At 46.8% G+C, this 14,818-nt stretch overlaps 1 protein-coding gene across 1 annotated transcript in view; it reads left to right on the top strand.

Moving 5' to 3' along the window:
* Window positions 1-14,576, top strand: part of LOC121856939 — a 53,841-nt gene extending 39,265 nt beyond the window's left edge. Inside the window, exon 9 of the mRNA XM_042352726.1 lies at window positions 14,523-14,576. The gene's annotated coding sequence lies outside the window, so the exon portion shown is untranslated. The remainder of the gene's footprint in view (window positions 1-14,522) is intronic.
* Window positions 14,577-14,818: the final 242 nt, after the last annotated feature.

Raw genomic sequence — 14,818 nt, 5'->3', positions numbered from 1 at the left:
GCAGTAATAGTGGTGTTGAAGTTTCATAAGACGCCAGCTGACGTAGTTAATCTTTGACCCTCATCTGTGACCTTGACCCTTTTCATTGTCACCCAGGAGGTCACAGGGTCAATAAGGTCACACGTATGGCTCAATGAAGGTCTTTTTCCCAGATCTTCAGGTGTGTCAATGTTGATGTTTGTGTCTCATTACCTGGATCACGTCACACACGCACGCACGCACGCACGCACACTCTCTATCTCAGCCATCAGGAGTACTTCATCCAGCACACTCACTGTCCACCTTTACGACGGACTGTCATCTTGGGTTGAGTCGGGTGATGGTGTTGATTGGCGGTCGTGGGTGGTGGTGATGGTGTGGTTGTGGAGTAAGGTGATGGTGGTGTAGTGGTGGGTGGTGATAATGTAGTTAAGGTGTAGTGGTGGTGATAATGGTGTGGTTGTGGTGGTGATGCTGGGAGCTACCATCACCACCACCATCAGTTTGTGGTGTCCTCGTTGAAGGATACATATATTTGCCTACGTCTCAACCACTGACGATCAACACTGAATGTTACTTTGTGGCTACTCTGTGTGTGTGTGTGTGTGTGTGTGTGTGTGTGTGTGTGTGTGTTAAGGTGTTCTCGTGGTCTACGTAATATATGAACATGTGCTCAGTAAACACAAGAGTCTGTTGGTCTCGCAGGTGTATACATATGCATGTCAAAGTCGACTATCAGATGTGAGTGCCCCCGCACACGCGCGCCAGCACCCATCAGGAGGTTGACAGCAACCAGTTTGTGGGTGAGGCAGATAAACAGTGATGGAACATAACAGATGCTTTTGCCAGGCCTTGATGATACTTATACTGGGATAAAACAATCCAGGGACTGACAGACTAATGGTTTCGTTGATATATTAACCTGTGACGGGTGGAGGCTACTTTGACTAACAATGATCTGCTAGGGAAGAACCTGCCGCCAGGAATTAGTACAGACGACAGGTGGGGCGGCGAGGAGGCAACAGGATTCCTCGGACAGGATGATTGGTAAGAGTTGTCTGGTGGCTGATGTCTTCACCAGCCGGCCTCCAGGTGGACCCCAGCGCTGGTACACTTCAGACCCTCGTGCTGTTTTCTCCTCGTTTTTGGCTCGTGTTGAGGACGGGGACATAAGAAAACTTCCAACAGAGACGTTCTGAAGGAGAGTGGGGTGTTGGAGGGGTGCAGGGGGACTGTAGATAGTGTATCTCTCCCTCAAGGTGACTCCAGGTGTTTCAGACGTTGTAGATCGAAAAGGAACCTCTACACACGGACTCTTTCTTCTTCAAGTCCAAGTTTGTAAACACTTAACAGAGCCTAACCTAACAAACACACCTCTAACCTAACCTAACTCATCCTAAGTAGTCCGGTCAAATTAGGAGTTTTGGTGGAAAAAATTGTCAAAAGATGAAAGTTTGCTTTCATACCCCCGAAGAGTTCCCCTCCGTCCGAGTGCAGCATCCCCCTCTTTTGACACCACAACCCCTTAAATGGGGCGGGAGGGGGGGGGGATGGATTGCGACTATCTTTTCTCAGTTTTGTGCTAAACGATGCATCGGACGATAAAACTGCATTTAGATAAAAATGTGTTGGAAACAACATTTTGAACAAGAGTATATATATGCAATTCTCCCCCGTAGAAGTTACGGTTTTTGTGGAATCCACTTCTGAAGTCGGGGGAGACTTTTAGCGTGCAGCGAGAAATTGGTTTCTGGCTCTCAGTTTTTGGCAAATAACTCGCCCAATTGTTCATTAAAAATGCAAATAATTGAAAATGTAGAGCAGAGAATTCACTACTGCGAAAAATGTAAACCTAACCTAACAACCATTAGAACTGGAGCCCATTACATATAGCGAGGGGTTAATGGCATTTAAGTTATATATAAGGATAATTTCATGATGAAATGTGATGAGTTGTAAGTTACGACTGCATTATCAATTCTAGCCATAGATGATATTTGACCTTTGACCCGTGGAGGAGGAGGAGGAGGAGGAGGCAGCAGCAGCAGCAGCAGCAGCAGCATAGTAGGCGAGGAGATGACTGTTAAGAGGGTTGAAAGAACCAAGGTCAGTAAGCCACTCCAACAGGTACACGGTAGTATGGTTATAATAGTCCACAGGTAAGAGACTGGAGAGACTGTGCATGAATGCCAGCCAGCCATGTCGGAAAAGTTTAATACCTCACAGGGCGTATATTACCTTACCTATGCGTATATTACCTTACCTGTACGTATATTATCTTATCTGTGCGTATATTACCTTGCCTGTGCGTATATAACCTTACCTGTGCGTTTAGTACCTTGCCTGTGCGTATAATATCTTACCGGTGCGTATATTACCTTCCCTGTGCGTATATTACCTTATCTGTGCGTACATTACCTTGCCTGTGCGTATATAACCTTACCTGTGCGTTTAGTACCTTGCCTGTGCGTATAATATCTTACCCGGTGCATATATTACCTTACCTGTGCGTATAATATCTTACCTGTGCGTATATTACCTTATCTGTGCGTATAATATTTTACCTGTGCGTATATTACCTTATCTGTGCGTATAATATCTTACCTGTGCGTATATTACCTTATCTGTGCGTATATTACCTTACGAATGCATATATCATCACACCTGTCTGCTCTATGGAGGGTAGGAGAGCATCGTTCCTTTTTTTTTTTGTCAGTCGAAATCGTACTCGAACTGATCGCCGTTATTACCTCCCGTCTAAAGTCATTACCTCCCGTCTAAAGTCATTACCTCCTCCTCCTCCTCCCCCGGTACACGTCTACCACGACCTCCCGACCGCCTCTCCAGTTGTACCTCAAGACCAGATGCAACGAGAAGAAGAGTTTTTTTTTTCCCAGTGACTAACGCTTTATGCATCTGATGGCGTACAATAACCCCGAAAGGGAGTCAGCACATGAGGTTTATATTGAGAGAGAGAGAGAACGAACTCGGGGCCACAGGTCAACACAGCCACCCTCACCAGCTCCTGTAGGGGTGACTCTCTTGTCGTCTCAGAACCAGAAGTTGGTTCTTTGTGGACACAGGCACGGGGAGGGAGGAGGGGAAGGAGAAGGAGGAGGAGGTCTTTATAGACACAGGCAGGGGAGGGAGGAGGGGATGAGGATGAGGAGGACGAGGAGGAGGAAGAGGTCTTTCACGGCCCCCTCACCATCACAGGACTGGTCAACGAGGTGTCGTTAGTAGACTCGTTAGCGTGTATTAGTGTGGCTGAGGAGGTGATAATACCTGCCTGTGACGACGATGACTCGTACCCCGGCGGTGAAGAGGAGGAGGAATAGGAGAGGAGGAAGAGTAGACGAGGAGTAGAAGAGTAGAGGGAGAGTAAATGAGCAGAGGAGGAGGAAGAGTAGAGGAAGAAGGAACTGTAGGGGAAGAGTAGAGGAACAAGTAAAAGAGGAGTAGGAGGAGGAGTAGAAAGACGAAGAATAAGAAGAAAAAGGAGAAGAAAAGTAAAGAAAGAGAGACAGACGAGAGACAGACAGAAACGCCAGCTCCTGTCAGACAGCCGCTAACTCACCTGTACAGTATCACATTTATAATTAACTGTGTATGCAAATGGAATCCCCGTAACTCAAGATGAAAATTTAAATCCACTGCAACATTTCATTTTTGAGTCGTGGTGCAGTGACCGATGGAGGATGGTGGTGCGGGCGATGACCACTCTTAAGGCAGGTGTGCTGAGGGCCAACTTTACCTGTGAAGTAATTAAGAATGTTGTGTGTTTATCTTTTTCTTCAGCTCCCAGGTGCAATTTAACCTAACCTAACCTAACCTAACCTAACCTCACCTCACCTCACCTCGATCAAGTCACGTGAGGGGGTTAGAGTGACTTGACCCACACTAAGTATTGACCTGTTCTAGACCACATAATGGGGGGTAACATTTTAACCTCTAGGACTGCTTGTTTACTACTACCGCCACTACCACTACGAATTACTACTAACATTGCAACTACTACTTTTTATATATTATGGCCACCAACCTCCCCTTATAGCCATACCTTCACCACACATTTTATCTAACTATCCTAATACCATAGTATCTATCCTAGCTGAGTTAGTTAAGCCACGGATCAATGCGGCATTCGGTGACTGTTGCTCTTAGGCCATGTCTATGACCGTTGTTAGTTTAGGTCTGCTGCTTTTGTTCAAATAACACTTCGGCCAGTCTGGTGTAGAAGCATCTTGTACTTGGTCCCATCCTGCCTGACGTTGAGAATACCAGAGGAGTGAAGCTACCTTGGTCCACGCTCTGAATTCTTTTGGATTATTAAATTGATTTGAAACAGTTTATTTAGCCCTGTTCTTTGTCGTTCTCGTTCCTCCTGTGTGCAGCCTCGACAGGTTATGGTGACATGCGGCCATGGGGTCGAATATCCTGATCTCAAATAAGGCTCGCTGCCCCCGTGTCCAAAATCCTCGAGCATTGACGTCCTCCTGGGTTTCGTTCGATGCGTTGGAAGTCCTGAGATGGAGATTCTCACCGTCCAGTGACGTTGTGGCATATTTCCTTCAACATATGTACTGTGAGATCCTTTACTTCGTGATGCATCATGCATACGAAGTCACCTTTCTTGCACACCATGGCGTGGCCGATGTTGTAAAATGAGCATCTGTAAATTTTTGTTTGTTAAGGCTGAAGCCTTTTGGTCTTATCGGTAACACTGTTAGCCAGTTCGGGCGCCATCTCCTGCGCTACAGCTACTTTTTCCCTAAGGTTCACTAACAGTTGTTGAAGTTTATCCTTTTCGTTGTGCTGCCGTTCTGTCGTAATGGTACGTCGAGTCTTGTGTAATTCGTCGGTGTCCACCTCACTTGCTGCATTCTGAGCTACTGTGAGCTTAGTGAGGGCAGTTCTGATGTTCAGTGGCAGCAAGTTCCCCTGGATTATTAATTCCCATGTCTCGGTGGTAGTGCAAGGAGTGACCTTTCTGTTGGGGTTAAGTGAAGGCTTTTCACTAGTGTTGGGATAAAAACGACCCTGACGGCTTCTTCCAGAGGGTGCAGGAGGGTCTGATATAAGGGATAGTGCGCAACAGATCGTTCCAGCGATGCTAGACTCCGTGGGTGAATGCCGCAAACGTCGGATGTGACTCAGTTTTAGCAATATCAGACGCAGCTTGGATTTCCTTCACCCACTCATTTACCTTTCCCGTTACGTACTCGGTCTTGAAATGTTTTCTTGCCGATTAACTATTCTTCTTACTAATAACTACTTCCACAAACGACTCATTCTAATAATTACTTCTTCCTCTTTTGGTTAAGAAGACAAAATATACCCACTTAGAAACCTTTCTACCTTCCCATATCCCTCCCTCCACTCTCCTCTCCCTTCCCTCCACTCTCCTCTCCCTTCCCTCCACTCTCCTCTCCCTTCCCTCCACTCTCCTCTCCCTTCCCTCCTTCCCTCCCTCCCTCCCTCTCTCCCTCTCTCCCTCCTTCCCCCTCTCTCCCTCCTTCTCTGCCTTCCTTCCCTCCCTTCCCTCCCTCCCTTCCCTCCTAGCATCCCTCCCTCCTTCCATCCCTCCTCCGCTACCTGCCTTCCTTCCCTCTATAAGGTATATCTATGGACCTTATTGCTCCTTATCTCTCCTTTTCTTTATTAATGGGGCCACCTTCCACACACCTACCAGGTATCCCGCCAGCACCTACAGTACCTCAAACGATACTCTGCTTCTCTCTCTCTCTCTCTCTCTCTCTCTCTCTCTGCTTTTTTCAGTCTGCTTCTCTCACTCTTTCTACGTATAGAGATTCATTTTGTCCTCGAATCATTTACGAATTTGGGGTGAGGTGGTAATGGTAGTGATGGTGGTAATGTTGGTATTGGTGGTAGTGGTGTTAGAAGTGGTAGTAGTGATGGTAGTGGTGGTAGCAATGGTGTTGGTAGTGGTGGCGCAGTAGTACCAGGACACACCCCCGGTCACTAACATTCACACATTCTCAAATCAATTTAAGATTTAGTGACACCTTCAGTCAGCGTTTGTTTACATGTGTCGTATGCTAGATAAGTGACTTAATGTCGCTCCTTGGACGTGTAAGAGTATATCAATATGTGCGTGTGCGTGTGCGTGTGTGTGTGTGTGTGTGTGTGCGCGTGTGTGCGTGCGTGTGTATAATAATAATAACAATAATAATAATAATAATAATAATAATAATAATAATAATAAACGGTTTATTAATAGAGTTGCAGCCGGTGGAGTGTGTGTGTGTGTGTGTGTGTGTGTGTGTGTGTGTGTGTGTGTGTGTGTGTGTGTGTGTGTGTGTGTGTGTGTGTGTGTGTGTGTATTCATTACATATTACGATGAAATAAAAAAAGGATCACCTACATACAAGACACCCCAGCATATTTAACCTGATGATTAGGTTAGACTAGGTTAAATTAGGTTAGGTTTGATTAAGTTATATTAGCGTTTGAGTTAAGTTAGGTTAGGTTAGGTTAGGTTAGGTTAGGTTAGGTTAGGTTAGGTTAGGTTAGGTGGTTAATCTTCAGGTGGCAAAACAATGTCTGTTTTCGCCAGCTGCCGCCACTGCAACCAGACCTAACAACCCAGACACCTCCGGGCATTAAGAACACTGGCCAAAACTCCTATCGACTCTACAGTAAATAAGGAGATAAAACTAACAAACAGCCAACAGGTTCCAGCCTTGTTAACCCTGAATGATCCTTTTAGAGACGGGAGAGGGGTGGGGGGTAGTGGAAGGGAAGGGAAGGGAGGGAGAGAGAGGATGGCGGGGGAAAGGGAAAGGGAGTGGTTGAGGAGGGATAGGGATAGAGAGAAGGATGGGGGAAGAGGGAGAGGAGAGACAGGAAGGAAGAAAAGGAGAAGGAGAGAGGGAGAATACCACCACTAGTACTCTGTGTGTCAAGACAGTGGCAAGAAGACACAGAGGGAGATGGACCTTGTGTGGACACCTTCGCACCAGCCCTCCCTCCTTTTCTCCATCCTTCCTTCCTCTCCTCCCTACCCTCCACCCTTCCTCTCCTCCCTACCCTCCATCCTTCCTCTCCTCCCTCCCCTCCATCCTTCCTCTCCTCCCTACCCTCCATCCTTCCTCTCCTCCCTACCCCTCCATCCTTCCTCTCCTCTCTACCCTCCATCCTTCCTCTCCTCCCTCCCCTCCATCCTTCCTCTCCTCCACCCCTCCTTCCTTCCTCTCCTCCACCTCCATCCTTCCTCTCTCCTCCCTACCCTCCATCCTTCCTCTCCTCCACCCCTCCATCCTTCCTCTCCTCCCTACCTCCATCCTTCCTCTCCTCCACCTCCATCCTTCCCTCTCCTCTCATCACCTCCATCCTTCCTCTCCCTCCCTACCCTCCATCCTTCCTCTCTCCTCTCTACCCTCCATCCTTCCTCTCTCCCTACCCTCCATCTCTTTCCTTCTCCCTCCCCCTCCATCCTCTCTCCTCCCTACCTCCATCCTTCCCTCTCCACCCCCTCCATCCTTCCTCCCTACCCTCCATCCTCTCTCCTCCACCCTCCATCCTCTCTACCCTCCATCCTTCCTCTCCTCCCCACTCCTCCATCCTTCCTCTCCTCCACCCTCCATCCTTCCCTCTCCTCCCCACCCCTCCATCCTTCCTCTCCCTCCCTACCCTCCATCCTTCCTCTCCCTACCCTCCATCCTTCCTCTCCTCCCTCCCTCCATCCTTCCTCTCCCTCCCCTACCCCTCCATCCTTCCTCTCTCCTCCCCTACTCCTCCATCCTTCCTCTCCTCCACCTCCATCCTTCCCTCTCCTCCACCCTCCATCCTTCCTCTCTCTCCTTCAATTCTCCATCCTTCCTCCTCCACCTCCTTCATAGCCAGTAACACCAAACAGCAACATTGGAGAGGAAGGAGATGCTGAGGAGGGGTAGATGAGATGGAGAGAAGAAGAGAGGGGGGCGTCACATCCCTGAGTAAGTCGTAGACCACAGCATCATAAACAAAACAGATAGGAGGAACCCAGGAACTCAGCGGTCGCATCAATTAGTATTTAGTTTGGCCAAAGGTTAGGAGGCTGAGATAACTCCTCTTGATAAACTCTCTCGTAACACCGACCTCCCGCTGTTACCTGAACGTTTGGCAATTGTTTTGTTTTTAGTCTTCCTTTTACTGCTATGAGGGGATAATTTACCCTTTAAGAAGACCGAAGGCGTCGTTAGCAGCACATGTGGAAGCTCTATATATGGCTGGGTTACTGCTAGTTGGTTCTCGAGGTGGTTAAATTGAGGGCAGGTGAGGCACTTTTTCTCTCTGGTATGAGGTTAACCCCTTGAGTATGAGGTTAATCCCTTGAGTATGAGGTTAATCCCTTGAGTATGAGGTTAATCCCTTAAGTATGAGGTTAACCCCTTGAGTATGAGGTTAACCCCTTGAGTATGAGGTTAACCCCTTAAGTATGAGGTTAACCCCTTGAGTATGAGGATAACCCCTTGAGTATGAAGTTAATCCCTCCCTGTACCATCTTAACCCCTCGAAGATTTTGATTCGCTTATTAAGAAATGTTGATAGGCTCTGTCTGTCTGTCTGTCTGTCTGTCTGTCTGTCTGTCTCTGTCTGTCTATTTGTCTGTGTCTGTCTGTCTGTCTGTCTGTCTGTCTGTCTCTGCCTGTCTATTTGTCTGTGTCTGTCTGTCTCTGTCTGTCTGTCTGTCTCAACGTCAATGCTAGCTTGAAAGATCACAGTTGACGATAATACACACTCACACACACACACACACACACACACACATTATACAATCATTTATTCATAATAAACTCTCGTGTGTTCGCTAATAGAGGCACGAATATCGGCCCACCCTGACCACCCTTAGGAGAGAGAGAGAGAGAGAGAGAGAGAGAGAGCATCAGATAAACCAGATCATAATTTTATTGTCTTTAGGTTAAGTTAGGTTTTACACAGCCGATATACCTGTACTTATATACACAGCCGATATACCTGTACTTAAATACACAGCCGATATACCTGTACTTAAATACACAGCCGATATACCTGTACTTAAATACACAGCCGATATACCTGTCCGTAGATTCCTTAATTAGGCTAAGATACACAACTCAGGTAGAAGCGTAATGAAGAAGAGAGGTGTTCGGTGTTGGCTCCTGTGATGACGTCTGATACCATCGGTGGTGGTGATGGTGACGTTGATAGTGGCCGCCCATCTAGCTCCTCGCCGCCCATCTAGCTCCTCGCCGCCCATCCTGATCCTTGTCACCCATTCTGCTCCTAGCCGCCCATCATCCTCACCAACGCACAATACACATCTCCCTGCTCAACACTACCACCCACTACCACCACCCTCTTCTTCCCCCACCCACTACCACCACCCTCTTCTTCCCCCACCGACCACTACTTCACCCCACCCACTACCACCACCCTCTTCTTCCCCCACCCACTACCACTACCCTCTTCTTCCCCCACCGACTGCCAGCACCGCCCACTTCTTCCCCCACCCGCTACTACTACTACTACTACTACCCTTCGTCTCCTCCTGTTCCTCGACGCCCATCCCGCCCACACCAACCCCCACTTTCCCCGCCCACTACCACTCACTATAACTACGAGTATTTCATGTGAGTAGAGATGTTACTGATAATGATGAATCTTTAGGGTAAACAAAAAATATTTCTGTTGGTTTTCCTTTTTATGTCTGTCTGTCTGTCTGTCTGTCTGTCTGTCTCTCTTCTCCCTCCCTTTAACCTCTATTTTGTCCCTCCCTCTCTACCTCACTCACCCCCTTCCCTCCTTCCCTCCCTCCCTTTTCCTATCCAGCCCTCTCCACTTCTTCCCTTTCTCTCTCCAACCTACCCTCCTTCCTCCCCTTCCTCCCTCCCAACCCTTCCTCCCACACTCCCTTCAACCCTCCACCCCACCTTTCCCTCCCACCTAACCCCTCCTCCTTGCCTCCGCTATCTCCCAGGTAATTCTGCCCCTGGGGGTGATATCCGGTTATGGTGTCATCGAAAAGTAAGATAAGCATGATTAGGATCACCTAGCATCGTTCTAATTCGTCGCTGCTGCTCACGTCAACCTGTGGGGACTATTGAGGCCGTGGGGACTGGGGGCTGTGAGGGAGGGTTGGGGGGGGGCCATTGAGTGGCTGTGTATTGGAGGAATGTGTGTGGCTATGTGGGATTTGATTTGATTTTGATTTTGCCGCTTGCAGCGGCTACTTTATTGTGCACCCCACACTCATCCTGTGAGCGGTAGCGCAAAAGGATTACAGAGTAGGGTTTACAAAGGGTCATAATAATTAACCCCGGTTGTCAGGATATTATGGCACCGAAAGTTACACAGTATTTCATTTACATTATTTGTTTAGTTCTATACATAAGGGTAACTTATTCACAAATGCGTGAGAACAGGCGTGTGAGGCAGTATGTCTGGCCTCACACTTTGTTATTCACATTTACGTGGGAGGTATTCAAGCACATTGCGTATTTGGTTCTGTACATGAGAACTGATATAGTTACTGAGTGCAAAAAAGTGGATACAATCTTAATATGTCGGCTATCTTGCCATTAGAGATGAAGTGTTGTGCCATTTCACACACAGTGTGCTTGGACCTGTCCCTAAAAGGTTCTATCTTCACACAGTCGAGGACGTAGTGTTCAAGTGTGTGGCCATATGTATGGCCACACACTTACATTTAGTTTTGTTTACATCTGCTTGAGGAACATACTGCCAGAGTACTTATATCCTAACCTTTAATCTAGTTGGTTACAACATCTTGTAATCTAGTGATCTTGTTACTTGCTCCATATACATGTTTCACTTGATACATCTCATCATGGTAAACTATGGATCGACTAGTGCCTGTTTGCACTTGTCTACTTGCGTCAAACTCATCAATAAGTTCTTTCCTAATTACAGTTTTAAGGGTTCTTTTGACAGACCCAAATTGTATTCAACGGTGTCTTTGTTAGACGCGAGTTTGGCGAGGGCATCAACTCTGTCATGTTTTATGAGGCCTATGTGAGAGGGGATCCACAACAGTTTGACCCTGACACCCTGGTCAACAAGGCACGCATATTTGTGTCTGGCTTCAGAGACAAGATCGTGACAACCTGAGTCGAGGGTACCAAGGGCAAGTAGTGAGGATAGAGAGTCAGTGATGATGAGACTGTCAGTAACAGTGGTTTCAATGAATTTAATAGCTGTGAGTATGGAAACTAATTCAGTTTGTAGAGTGGATGCCCAGTTGTTAATTCTAACTCCTTTCTCAATTATATTACCGTCAGGTTGAGTCACAACAATAGCACTTCCAGCCCTCCCACAGGCGGTGTTTAGAGATCCATCAGTGTAGATGGTCTGTGTGATATTATCATCAGTCTGTAGAGTGTGTATGTGTTCAAGGGCTCTCAATTTGGCAGTGTGTGTGTGGGAGTGAGGGGTGTGTGGGGATGTGAGAGTGAGGATTGAGTGAGGGCTGTGTGTGTGTGTGGGAGCAAAGTTTTGTGGGACCAGCAGCTAGTAAATAAACTACAACCAAGCCAAGAGAAAACCCTACACAACCACAACAATTAACTACAACCACTCATTACTTTACACCACCACCTCCCACACACCACCCCACCACTCCACTCCACCCACCACCACCAACACCATCACCACTATCATCATCACCTTCACCACCATCACCCACAACAACCACCACCCACACACCACCATCAGGACGCCCTCACATGTTGCTTACTAATTACAACTATAAATTTATAATCTCAAACGACATAATTAAAAAGAAAGATTAATAATTAAGAAGCATAAGTTGTGGGTTAGTTTAGTATGCAGGTGGTGGTTGGCCGACGAGTGGGCTCTGACTAATTGAACAAAGACAATGAAGATGAATGGAGTGTGTTTGTGTGTGTGTGCGCGCGCTCGCACAGGGTGGTGAAATGCGTCTAGTGTGGCAGCACTATGTAAAGGTGCAAGCACTGCTTGCTCCCTATTGCTTTCAGCTGCCGCCGTCAATATTTATAAGACCAAGGGAGACCGGTCAAACTGTGGCAACGACCGTGGGATCTCGCTGGTCTCCGTAGCTGGCAAGATTTTTGCCCGAGTCCTCCTAAACAGACTCCTTCCTGAGGCGGAAAACTTCTTCCCAGAATCTCAATGTGGTTCTAGAACATCACGTAGCACCACTGACATGATATTTGCTGCCTGCCAGATACAGGAAAAGTGCAGTGGACCCTCAGCCGTTTTGGCTGCCCACCAAAATTCATCGCCATTGTGAGGCAACTCTACGATGGCATGAACGGCAGTGTCCTGCACAACAGCACCCAGTCTGAGTTTTTCCCCATCAAAACAGGGGTTAAACAAGGGTGTGTATCGGCCTCTTCAGCCACCTTAAAACTCACCAACCTAGGTGACATCCTTATTAACTCATATCATTGTATCATGACTGGATGATCGTCATACTCGATTCCTAGTGACAGCAAAGTCGTAGTAGTAGTAGTAGTAGTAGTAGTGTGTGTGTGTGTGTGTGTGTGTGTGTGTGTGTGTGTGTGTGTTAAAGAAACTTACTCTCTTGGTACTGCCACCACTACTACCACTATCATGACTATCCTCATTATTACCACTACCACCACTATTATCACCATCTCGGCCACTTTAACCTTCCTTCCAGCACTCCACCACCACCTCCCTCAGCACCTCCACCACCACCCCCAGCACCTCCACCACCACCCCCAGCACCTCCCTCAGCACCTCCCTCAGCACCCTCCATGACATACTTCAGGTTTTTGCGGCAGCCCGGACAGAGCATATCATTGTTGGTGGTGACGCGAGGCCAGACGACTTGATGGATCGATGTTTATTGATGCGTGTTGTGGTGAGAGAGAGAGAGAGAGAGAGAGAGAGAGAGAGAGAGAGAGAGAGAGAGAGAAAATCTAACCTAGCCTAACCACATTTACGGTACTTTATGGCCGTGCTAGTGAGCTTGTTTTCTTGTTAATCTTAATCTTGAGAAACTTACTGAGTATTATTTCCCTGAGGTTTTCCTTCTGAGTGAACATATTTTCCCTGATTTTTCCCGTCTCCTTTACCTTGTTTTGGAACTTCTCTCAAGCAACACCAATTTTCCCCAGACCTGTAGGGGAAAAATGGTCCTCTGTGACAAAATTGTGATCGTAATGCACCGTCTGGGGATATTGAATGCTCTCTCTCTCTCTCTCTCTCTCTCTCTCTCTCTCTCTCTCTCACACATACATATCTGCTCCCATCTCAATTATTTACATCTCTCTATCTTACTCTTTGTCTGTCTGTCTGTCTGTCAGTCTGTCTTCTCTGTTTCTTTTCCTCTCTCTCTCTCTCGTAGCTACACATTTCCTTTATGATTTTTCCTCCTCACTGCAAGTTACACACTATTCTTCCAGCAAGATTAGACCATTTCTTGTGCCTTAAATTTTGACAGTAATGGCTTGGCTGGGTGTGTGCTGAGGAAGGTAAAGATTAGGACGATAAGCCGTCAACACAGGCGCGTATAATATAGGTGGGATGGTAAGGAAGGAACCACACCAAGACCTTCCATTGTTCTCCACACCTCATTATCACCTCACACATCTCATTATCACCTCACACATCTCATTATCACCTCACACATCTCATTATCACCTCACACATCTCATTATCACCTCACACATCTCATTATTACCTCACACATCTCATTATTACCTCACACATCTCATTATCCTCACACATCTCATTATCACACATCCCACACCACACACATCTCACATTACCTCCCACACATCTCATTATCACCTCACACATCTCATTATCACCTCACACATCTCATTATCACCTCACACATCTCATTATTACCTCACACATCTCATTATTACCTCACACATCTCATTATCACCTCACACATCTCATTATCACCTCACACATCTCATTATCACCTCACACATCTCATTATCACCTCACACATCTCATTATCACCTCACACATCTCATTATTACCTCACACACCTCATTATCACCTCGCACACCTTCCCTATCAAGATAGATTAAAGAAACTAAACTTGCATTCCCTAGAAAGACGAAGAGTGCGGGGAGATATGATAGACGTATTTAAGTGGGTGAAAGGAATCAATAAAGGCGATATAGATAAAGTTCTTATAATATCCGAGCAGGATAGGACTCGTAGCAACGGATTTAAGTTGGATAACTTTAGGTTTAGGAGGGAGATAGGAAGAAACTGGTTCACAAATAGGGTGGTAGATGAGTGGAACAAGCTTAGCAACTTTGTAGTAAGTGCTGGGACGCTGGAAGTTTTAAAAGAAGGTTAGATAGTCATGGATGATAGAGAGTGGTAGTAACTCTCGACAGGAGCTGCCATGCACAGGCCAACCGGCCTATTGCAGACTCCTTATGTTCTTATTATCACCTCACACCCCTGCCAGTCGCCTGTCACTCCCACATCAAACATTTCTCCAACATGAACAGTGACGAACAGTACATCACAGTCTTCACAAAGTTAATGCGTTTATCTACTTCCAGTCTGGTGTAATGGGATTGCCCCGGAATCGAACCAGCGACCTACAGATCAAGGGGTGAGTGTTGTATCTGCTTGGCCCCTGTTATTCTATTCTCTGTGTTGGTTAAGAGTTAATTACCTACATAATTGATAAACGGTTACCTGAAGATTAGCCACCCCTGTTGTGCAGGACACTGCCGTTCATGCCATTGTGGAATTGCCTCACAATGGCAGAGAGCTTCCCTGTTGACTGAGTCGAAGGCCTCAGTAAAGTCAATGAAGGCCATAAACAAGTCAAGATGCTGTTCTCTGCACGTTT

Source organism: Homarus americanus, unplaced genomic scaffold (genome assembly GCF_018991925.1).
Source record: "Homarus americanus isolate GMGI-L3 unplaced genomic scaffold, GMGI_Hamer_2.0 scaffold44060, whole genome shotgun sequence".
Classification (NCBI taxonomy): Eukaryota; Metazoa; Arthropoda; class Malacostraca; order Decapoda; family Nephropidae; genus Homarus; species Homarus americanus.
Note: the sequence above shows the minus strand (reverse complement) of the source record. Positions and strands in the feature narration are given on the sequence as shown.